This window comes from Magnolia sinica, chromosome 5, assembly GCF_029962835.1.
Source record: "Magnolia sinica isolate HGM2019 chromosome 5, MsV1, whole genome shotgun sequence".
In the NCBI taxonomy this organism is placed as follows: Eukaryota; Viridiplantae; Streptophyta; class Magnoliopsida; order Magnoliales; family Magnoliaceae; genus Magnolia; species Magnolia sinica.
Genome location: NC_080577.1, coordinates 107,222,345 through 107,234,365, shown reverse-complemented (window position 1 = coordinate 107,234,365; position 12,021 = coordinate 107,222,345).

Here is a 12,021-nt window from a genome sequence, read left to right as displayed (position 1 = left end):
ATAAATGTTTTTCCTCATTTCGAGTGAAAAGAGATCTTGAAAAAACATATTTGTGATGTCAATGAAGTATATCATATGTAGTACATGATTGTGGGCGTTGAAACAATCCCTAAGTGAGTTAACATGCCGGCTAAACAAAAAACTAGAAAAATGGTGTGAATGATGCAATATAAGTCTATGTTTGTCCTAAATGGATTAGGAAAGTATAAATTAATAGTTAGCAGTTTCATGATTGTCGATTATCATCTCAATCCATCAAAATGAAAGTTCAAAGTTATAATTATTAAATAACACGTTATTTGTTGAGCGTTTTGTTCCTTTTAAATGGGCATCGCATGGGCCAAATGTTGTAAAAAAAATTGCCGAAATTTGAAATTTTTTTTTTTTTCCAGAAAAGTTAAACAAAAAATGTCATCACATTAATATTACAAGATTTTCAAATTTCCAACATATATTTATTATGTAATTTACGAATATATATATATGGGAAAAGGTACTATGCGCTCCACCTCACGATAAGCTACCGTGAGGTCGAGCTGTATGGGCCTCACCGTGATGCGTGTCGACCATCAACACCGTGCATTTGATGGGTCCCCTCTAAATTATAGGAAAAATCAGCCGTATACGGAACTCAGGTGGGCCATACCATCTAAAATCATGTGAAGACATGCAAAAAACATATAAAAGCACTTGGTGGGGCCCACCTAAGTTTTGAATGCTGCTGAAACTTGGTCTGAACCCTCATCCAAGTGGGACACACATAATGGATGGGCTGGATTTGCAAACCACATCTCCGTGGGCCCAAAAAATGATTATGAATGTTTTAATGGTACACGGCCCCTCCCCACTTCTGTATGTGGTGTGGCCCACACAAGTCACGGATTGACTTAATTTTTGAGACCTAGGCCCACGATGGAATGGTGCATCTGACTGATGGGGTAGATGTTCGAAAAGCATCATGGTGGGGCCCACACAACTCGACCTCATGGGACGGACTCGTGAGGTTGAGCGCATAGTACCTTTTCCATATATATATATATATATATATATATAAAAGTTAATTTATTATTTCATTATCATAGTATTAATCTAACCTATTAATTTTTATTAAGATTTATTTTCAACTTGGCCTTATAATATAAAAAATAAAAAATAAAAACTTAAATAATTAAAATTTTGTTGAAAAATAATGGAAAATGAAATTTGTTAATTCAGTGCTAAAACAAATTATCACTTACCTCACCAGCAACCTTATGAGATTCCTCCATGGGAAGAACATTTTTTTTATAACCCTGACAATGAATTAAAGCCAAAAGTGGTCTAATAATAAATGTCCTAAGTATCCCAATGCAACCACAAGCTCTCTTCCTTACACTCAAATCTCAATAAAAATGGCAATGGATTTTGTAGCTTGCCGGACCAAACCAGCCTAGGATGGCTTTGGGCTAGGCTTGGACCTACTAACTTAGCATATGGGTTGGGTTAAGCATGTGTCTTTTATCTCAACCATACTCAACTAACCTGGCCCCACATGGCTTTTTATATAGGCGTACTATATCCTAAAAAATGTCATTTTAATTCTTAGTTATGAAATCATTTATATTAAATACAGATTACTGGTTTTTTTTTATATAGGCGTACTATATCCTAAAAAATGTCATTTTAATTCTTAGTTATGAAATCATTTATATTAAATACAGATTACTGGTTTCTTTTTATATAGGTGTACTATATCCTAAAAAATGTCATTTTAATTCTTAGTTATGAAATCATTTATATTAAATACAGATTATTGGTTTCTTAGTTATGCAACCATCTATCGTAAATTCAGATCACGGAATTTATTTATCTAAAATGTAGTTATTTATTTATTTTTACGTGAGTAAGTTACTTAGAAAATAAATAGACTAGAAATATTCGCGAGACAAATTAGGATTCTCGAGCTGTTGGTCTGAAGTGTTGGGTCGGGCCGGGTCTGGCCTAGGCTAGCCCCGGCTCAGACCCGGTCCGTCGCCACACCTAGCTCTCGCAGCAATGGGTATAAATCTCGTCGGGAAAAAATGAATTATAATAGTCGAAATTGTAGCGATTTCTAAAGGGTAGTTTCGGTATATAATAATATATTTTCACTCAGGTTTATTTCCATATAGACCTCCCCGCGCGTTTTTCTCCTTTCCCAAACGCCGGTCGAGCGACGATCCAGACCGTCCAATTAACTGGCACCCATCAAATACAGAGAACTGCACAAATTAACGATCGAACGTCATTCACTAAACTTAGACAGGTGGCATCTCATTCTAACCGTTCATCCGATGGCCAAAGAATGGATGGTCTTGATATTCCAGCAGACATGATATCCGGGATACTGTCGGCCCACATCACGACCATATGTTTAGAGATATGGACTGGCAACCCCGGCATGCCACGTGTACGGTTGGCCAATCACCACTATTTAGGGAAACAAGAAACGGCGGGAAATACACCGAAGGCTACCCTTTGCAGGCTACTAATTTTAGTTCATAAGTAAAGTAGTACAGAGAACCATGCAAAAAAATAGCCGTCACCATAAATACGTTTATATTGGGTAATTCCAAACGCGAGTAGGAGCACACGCATTCACACGTGCCATTATGGAAGACGAGTGAAAGATCAGATCTTTCCATCAGTTGGTATACGCCGTTTAGATCTTCTTGAGTAAAAATCAAGTGATTTTACACTCTAACTGCAACACGGTGTATAAAAAAAATGGACGGCTAGGGATAATTAACTATTGATTTGATTTTACATTCTGGTCACCAGAGGAGTGGAGAACTTCCTGCTTTTTAGGCAGAAGAAGATAAGAAGTGGGGAGGTCGTGTCTCTCACACGTGTTGATAGCTATACGTGTGGCAACGGTTGGGTGCGCAGTGCTCCGCACGCGTGTAGAATTAGCAGACGTTACGAACGAGAAAAAAGGTTCATTTGCGCGGTAAGCACGCCCCTTGATTCGGTCTGGGCCCACCTTATATCGTGCATCATGCATGCACCACGCATCTCAGATTTTCCCGCCAACTTGTCACACACGTGGGACATCTGACAACCGAGCAAAAGATGGGCCCACATCGTAAATGAAGGTTTTTTATTTTATTTTATTTTTTTAACACACGCACACACACTCACGCCGTACTAGGCTTTCAACCATCTATGGATACTGGAACCCTTGACCGGGTGTTGAAACTCCTGGGAGTCTAACACCCGTGCAAGAGAAGGATCCTCTCGAAAATGAAGGTTATCCGTTCATCAGGTAGGCCCACATTATGACGAATCCAACGGTCGCATTGCCGTTGATTTTGGCAGGATGGCCCACTACACCAATCGAATGTCCTGATTTTGGCGCCAGGCAATCTTCAACGTGGGGCCTACGTTTTGGACGGTTGGGATGTCCTACAACATGCATCGGGCGGTAGATGATCGATTACCGCGTGTTTATAAAGCATGGCTGCCTCGCAGCGGGGCTATCATTGGTGGGCCATAGCCCCAGAGTCGGATTAACCGTACAACCCTGAAATTTGATCAACGGCCACGTGTTGGCTTTGAATTTGCAGACTTTACTCTTTTTGTATCTTAACCATCCATTAGAGGTACACAAATTGGACGGTTAGGATCACTTGTTAAAATGGCCCTTAAAATAGACGGTCCAGTTTGAGGACTTGCTTGGATCATCGAAGTATCAGGTTCATACCATGCACCCGACGTATACCGTTCAATAGAAAGTACACGTGGCACGTTTTTCTTGTTTTCATAACCTGCCAAGCGCTTTCGGACACGTGGTTTTTCTCGTTGGACGCGGATTGCGTACGGAATAACTTCGCACGTTGTAAGTAAACTACGTGGGGCCCACCGTTTATGTATATGCCTTGTTAATGCCATCCATCCACTTTAACTGGTCATTTTAGGTCATGATCCAAGAACCCAAGCATATCCAAATCTCAACTGGGCCACACCACAGGAAATAGTGTGAATTGAAGGGTTACCGTTGAAACTTCTTGGGGACCACGGAAGTTCTTGATCAAGCTGATATTTATGTTTTCCATTCATCCATGTCTGGGTGACCCTATGAACAGCTTGGATTAAAAATAAACATCAATGTAGGCCTTTTAAAAGGTTTCAACGGTAGACGTTATTATCCTACTGTTTCTTCGGTGTGGTCCACTTTAGCTTTGGATGTTTTTCAGTTTTGGGACTGATGCCCTAAAATGAGGTGGAAAAACGGATGTACGGCGTGGATAAGACATATACGTCGTAGTGGGCCCCACAGAGTTTACTCGGTACGCTGCGCAATCCGCTTCCTTTCTCGTTTGACCGTTGCCAATTGTCGAGTGGTACGTGTCAGTGTTTTGCGGGACGGATTGGGCGCGTCCCCCGACCACACCCAAGACGGTTAGGCCCTTACTGTGGGGCCCACCTTGGTGTATGTATTATATATCGACGCCGTTCATTCGTTTTTTCGAATCATTTTAGGGCATTATCTTAAAAATGAGATCAAACCTAAATCTCAGTGGACCATAGAAAAGAACACAGCTCCTTGAAGGCCAAAGAAGTTTTGGATGAAGCTGATATTTGATTTTTCACCGCATCCAGGTTTGCATTAAACGTCCGCAGCGCTACGGTGGTCCATAGGAAGTTTTTAAATGTATGGCATTCAATCACCACCGTTTCCTTTACTATGGTCCACTTGAGGTTTAGATGTGCTTTATTTTTATTCTTTGGCTCAAACTTAAAACGATACGAAAAAAAGGATGGATGGATCTAATATACAATGTATATTTATAGTGAGCTTTCTTGATATTGTTTTCTAGTTAACTTTTCTTGTACTCTTGACTGCGACCATAGTGAACAAACAAGAAAGACCCTAACTAATGCAGGTAACTCTCCGATGCGGAAGTCAGGAACCCGGATCTTTGTAGAAGTGGTATAGGGTAAAGATAATGTGTGTGTACCTTTCAGTATTACGAGTCTCCTTGTTTATAATAGAGGGGAGATTGTATCGCAGAGGGATCTTTTCAATTTAGTAGGTGCATATTATAGTTGGATTAGAACTTCTAACGTATAAGAAATCTCCCGAAATCATCAGTGAAGATCTTAGAATTCCGAACTAATCGCAAGTTAATTTTTCACAATACTTAGAGGAAAAATTGGATAAATCTTCCTTCATGTTAGGTTGGCCTTTGCCTGGAGACCAGGACGTGGTAGTTCGAACTTCGAATAAGGTTGGCTAATAAGAGTCATAACACTAATCAAGTTATAAGAAGATTGGCATCATTAACTGGTTAAATCGATCAAAGGTCCTTGTGATGTCCCCGTAATCTCCACTTCAACCTTTGGACTTTCTCATTGTTTTCTCTGGAGAATCCGTTAAGGATTGTGCTGGTCTTTTGAACAATTTTATTGGTCTCTACTTTTAGGATGACATTTTTTTTTTTTTTTTGGAACACACGCACACCCCTCACGCACTCACCCCCAACTTCTCTCCTTAGAGAGGTGTTGGGCTTCTCACCTCCTTTAGCTGTTGAGATGCTCCAGGTCTTGGTTTAACCTGCATTTATAGATCGATCTATTTTTCCCGGGGCAAGGCTTCACATAATCCGCACACAAGTTTTGTACGACCAGCCGTTCGGACCATTAGGAATGGGACCGCTTGCCTAAAGAAGACCAAATCCGGAACGTCGGTTTTAAAATAACAGCTTTGACATGAACAACCATACCACGGTACCGGACGAGGTAGGTTTTCGGCCGGATTACATGTGTATGATCCTAACCTTTGATTCTTAGATTTAAATATGAACCATTAAAAATCAGTGTACCATAAAATCCAAAAATATGAACGGCTCAGATCATCATTTAAGATGCAATCCCGATAGACAGTTCACCCAAAAAGTAGCCATGGCACTGTGGGCGCTATTTTCTATATTTAAAAAAAAAGCCTTGAAATTAACCGTCTCGAATTGGTCGGTTTTCGGATCCACATGGCAGACCGTTCGACCAGGTGGTTCTGGAAGACCCGGCCTAGCATGTATATTGGACGGCCTTCCTCATCCCAATAAAACATGCAATCGGATAAACCGGATAAACGGTACAAAAAGCAACGGATAGGATTGCGCGTGGGTCTTATTTTGAAGACAGAAGCCATTCGACCAGATGCCAGTACATTGGTGGACCCGATTGGTATATTACCTGCCACATGTCCGGACCAGATAACTCGGATTCGGTACCGCTCCTCATGTAACGAAGTAGTGGCCCACCATGACTTATGTGTTTTATCCGCACAGTCTATCCATTTTGCCGGACCATTTTAGGACACAAACTTGAAATTTGAGGCAGATTCAAATCTAAAGTGGACCACACCAGAGGAAACAGTAGTGATTAAAAACCCACCATTGAAAAGCTTCTTGAGAGCACAAAGTTATATTTTGATGTACGTGTGTGGTGTGGCCCACCTTAGATTTGGACCTGACTCACTTTTGGGTTCATGCCCAAAAAGAGCTGGCAAAATGGTTGGACGGTGTACATAACACATGGGGCCACATAGCTTTTACAGCACCCACGTGGGTTTTGGAGGGCACTTTAAAATAGTGATGTTTAAACAACTAATTTTTGGCCGTTCATTTTTTTTTTACTGTGGCCCACTTAAGTTGGGGATCGGTTAAAAAAATGCAGCCTAGTGATGATTTACACGTGTGTTTTATGTTGGCACGGTGCATGCGATTGTGCACGGATAAAGATAGCCAAAAGGAAGAGATATTCCAGGGGTGCACACGGGTCGGTTCGGTTCACTTCTGAAGTGAAATTGGAACTGAAGCTTTCTTAATTGTCAAAGGATATTCCGAATTTGTCCTTAGAGGATATTCGGAATCAGAATCGGACCGTTAGCACCCTAAAATTAAACCGGAACAGGACTGTTAAAACTGTTTCTGTTTTGGATCGATTTTGCGATTCTAGGCTTTTTATAAACCAACACAATTGCATGTTTTATTTTATAATCTAGTTTATGTCCAATCATGTTGTGATTCATTTGATGAGTGGTTTAGATATTATATAAGATATGCAAAAATATATTTATGAAAACAATCAAATATAGCATTGTAAACTATGAATCACGAGTCAAATATGGAAACAATCAAAGGGTTTCAAGTTTGGTTCTACGGATTGGTTCTATGGACCGGTTCGTGGTTTGGTTCAGTTCTATGTACCTCCAAACCGAGAGCTGAATTGGTGTAATCGGTTATTTAATTTTTGGAACTGAAACCAGAATTGTTGCACTTTAAAACCAGACCGTTTCGTCAATTTCAATCTAATTCCATGGTTTTATCAATACGATATCCACCCCTAATATTCATATACACATCAACTCCCCGCATGTATTTATGAGCAAATAAGCCTCCATTTCCATTTCAAAGGTCCAGATTTCTTGGGACACATGCCAGTTCGAAGTTATTACTACCAACGGACTCGCCCATGTAAGTGTCACGTTGCATGCATTAGCATTGTGTGTACAAAATCGACGGTTGGCAAAATTAGCTAGGAGGGGCCCACCATGTACGGTGATTGAAAGATCCTGACCGGAGAAAATTTTGGCCTTTTATTGGTTGAATGTTGACCATTGATTTACCACATTCATGAATCATTTCTCAGGACCCGAAAATACTTGGGTACTTCACCTAGGGCAGTTACAAGGGTTACTTTCGCTAAAGTGAGAGGAACGACTTACAAGTACATGAAATCCAGGCCATCCATCGCGCAGACCAGCCCTTGTTGGGCCTTGATCGCAAAAATTAGGATGATTCAACATTTTAGTGGACCGCTTCAAAAAATGTATACCCGAAAACCTTTAAATCCACGTTGCATGGCCCATTTAAGTTTTAGAATATAATTATTTTCGGGTTACTCTTTCATCCTGCTGAGACACATTGGATTAATGGATTGGATGGCATCCACGGTGGGTCATAAAAAAATGTAGCGGATCAAGTCCTGTGTTGTGGCCTACTCGAATTTTTTATAATCATGAATTTTAGTTTCAACGGGTATAATGAAAGAACATAGATGATGGAGGGCTTGGATCTAACAAAAGTTCTACCCACTTAGATCTTGGTTTGCCAAAGTAAACCTTATAGGTAGCCAGCGGCGAACGCGGATTGCGTCCTGCACCTGCCTGACGCATTAAATGCTTAATGCACCCTGACGGGGAAGCGGATTGGCTACTCGCCCTGACACCAGCCAATGGCTGGTGGTCGGTGCTCTGTGGGCCCACCATAATGTATGTGTTTCATCCATGCTGTCCATCTATTTTTACAGATCATTAAACTGAGGTATATAATAATCTCAAGTGGACCACATTACAGGAAACAATGTTGAATGAGCGTTGACCATTAAAAACATTTTGGGGCCCATAAAAGCTTTTGATCAAGCTGATTTTGCCTCTTTCCCTTCATCTGGGCCTATATGATCTAATCAACAGATTGGATATCAAATAAACAGTACAGTGGGCCTTAGGAGGATTTTAATGGTGGATATCCAATCACTATTGTTTTCATGTGGTGTGGACCACCAGAGTTTTATATATCTCTAATTTTTCATATAAATGCTTAAAATAATCTTTAAAAATAAATGAACGGAATGGATGAAACATGTACATCATGGTAGAGCCCACAGAGCACCGACCACCAGCCACGGGACAGGTGGCAGGTCCGTTTCCCTCTGACAGGGGATGCGGATTGCGTCCAACCCCGCCCGTCTGTAGCCGCGAACGGGCAGTTTCGTGGGCGGGCCCACTGTGATGTATCGGTTTATCCACCCGTCCATCCCTCCTCTCTGGTTATTTTAAAATACGTGCACAAAAATGAGTCAGATCCAAAGCTCAAGTGAACCACACCAAATAATAAGCTTGAGTTGCATGAAATGACCATGCATTAAATGTTAGTAGTATTAAATGCAATAGGCTTATGTGGTGTGGTCCACTTAAGCGTTGGATCTGTCTCATTTTTTATTTTAAATCTTAAAATGATCCAAGAAGAGGAATGGACGGCATGGATAAATCAATAAATCACAGTGGGCCCACTCAAAGAATTGCCCTGGTACGTGGGTGGGCCCATGTGAGGTATCTGTTTATCCATGGCGTCTATTCCTTCTCTCATATTATAGGGCTTGCTTGGGAGCGTGGATTTGGAACTCTTTGGATTCGGAGCCCTCCGGATTGAAAACCCCCTGATCCTTCCAGTGCGTTTGGCACCTGGAGTGTGATTCAAAAATACCTGACATATTTATAGGAGTTTGAATTTAATTATTAAATCAATTTTAACATCCCTAATTAATGAGATATACAAATTTTGACATTATGGTTGTGATAAGCCCCTTTAAATATATGTTTTACCTGAAAATGATGAAATTCCAAGTCTCGGATAGATCGCAAGCATAAGATCATGTCTGAGTGACTAATCAACGATTTTAATCGTTGATTAATATAAACAATGTTTGAACGGTGCTAGACAATGTTTGGATGGTGCTGATCATCATTAGTGAGCCATATACTCAATAGAATGATAATATACAATGAGACTTGTTACACGTATAGTTATTGAAATGATTTTAGGTGTAATCCAAGCTCTCACCTTGGCTTGCAAACCCCTCGGGAGAGGAGAAACCTCTAAATTTAAAATCACCATTTACTTTATGCTGCCAAACAACAATGGTGCCAAAACCCTCTCCAATCCCTTCAATCCATGGCGTCAAACGACCCATGTGCACCCAGCTAGACCTCGCGAAATAATAAGCTTGGATTGCATTAAATGCATGAATCGTTAAATGCCAGTTGCATTAAATGCAATGGTCATATATGTGGCTCATTTATGTGCTTACGCGCGTGTTTGGTTTGTGGATTAAAATGGTATTGAATTGTATTAGATGCTATTCACATTTTTTGGACTTGTGCCCTTAAATAATTTTGAAAAATAGATGGATAGTGTAGATATAACAAAACATCATAGTAGGGCCCATAGTATTTTATCACATCATCACACCGTTGGTGGGTGTCACACCATAAATCCGTTTTAGTTTGCCCACTGTTGTGCCAACTCAATCAAATGCTTCAATTCAATTAAACATGAGCTAATAGAGGGTCTGTACTTATAAGTAAAATGCTCAACCAGGTCTTTATAACCTTATCGGCGTGTTAGATGGCAAATAAACATTCCAACAGCCCCTAAGAAGTTTTTAAAGGGGAATAAATCAACATTGCTTACTTTACTGTGTTTCGCTTAAAATTTGGATTTACTTCATTTTTGTGGTCATAAACTAAAATGATTCATCAAAATTGATGGATCATACATATATAAGATATATACATCACGGTGGACCCAATAGTTAGGGATGCACTGACCTAAGCCGCAGCTATAAAACACATACATCAATAAAAAGCTTAATGGGTTTAATTTAAAACTTTTATGGCCCTAAGAAAATTCTAATAGTGGGCATTCAATCAACATTTTTTCTTGTGATATGGTCTACTTTAGATTTGGACTTGCCTCATTTGGGTGCACTAAAATGAGCAAACAAAATAGATGGATGGCATGTATAAAATTGTAACGCCTTGAATTTTGGAGGTTGATTAAAACCCAGCTCTCGAGTTTCCGGGTGTCACTTATGTCTCGCGGAAGCGAGTGATTTGAGTTTATCTGGTCGGTGTATGAGCATTTAAGAAATTAAATGGATAATGCAAGTATGCTAAGGTAAACATAACTTAACCTTAAGATTCGACTAGCAAAATTATGTATATTCGGTCAGCTCACGAGACTGCGTCCCGGCAAAAAAAAATACACATTATTAAAAAAAATGTACAAAATGTCTTTGCCCTACAGCGTCATCGTTGGCCCTAGAGCAAACTATAGCAACCCGCTTAAGAGCTGAAAATATGAGAGCTCTTCCTCGAAGTCTATGGATGTCTCGTCCAGCACATTGGACTCAATGGTACCTACATCTAAGATATGGTCTGGTTGATGTTTTTAAACATCGTCCCAGAGTGAGAGTGGGTGATCAACTTAGTAGTTCCATTGACATCAAGTTATACAAGTTATAAAATTCACATGCACAACTACTAAAAAGCAACTTAAACATACAGTTCCTAGATACTTACGTGTATGTTATAATGATACGATGCATGCTTTCGCTATCCAACACTCCCTCATAGCGACTCCAACTTCACATTCGTAAATAACCAACACTCCCTCATCATCCGACCTCAACTGCCAAGTCGTCATACTTAGCTAATGCAATGTGACGAATGCTCATGTTAGCCAAGTGAATTAATTAAGTTCGTTCATCTAGCAAGATTGTGGAAGTTGAAACATCTCCATATAATCAATGATCTTATCCAGATTGCTAGGCTCAGGGCGGTCTTATCGGCTCTGTGCCTGCAATCCTTGATCCATGTTAGAATTTACCACCTAAACGACAACTCTCCAATTAATGTGAAGTTAACACTGGCTCAACCGATCACTCGGAACCCGAATGACACAACCTGGACGCACAGGGTTAGGTCGTCCATCAACGGGTGAAGGGTGCCCACAAGTGATGTAAGGGTCATCACCCAAATGCAATTGTGAAACGGTCGCGACATTATTTCGGTTTGATGTACTAGGCTCGTAGCCTTATTAGTTGTTCGATTGTCACTACGAGGAGGCTCATCACCCCAACGTAGGCCGATAACGCGGATATAGTATCCCGTACCACCATGTCCGGCTCTTGAGACTTGAGGATCGTCTCGCTAACAGTTATCAGTGGGCCTCTCCAGGGTATGAGGGTGCTACAGATTCATGTAGACGTGAACATACATGGTGAACACGCATAGTTGGCCGACTAGTGGACTAATTCGGCTGACTCAAGAGAACTACGCGCAACCGGTAATGGGTGTAAGCATCCTGTGTAATCTAATTACTGTCGGTTGTCCATCTTCGGCCTATATCGGTCGGATTGGGCCAGAGCAGCCGATCT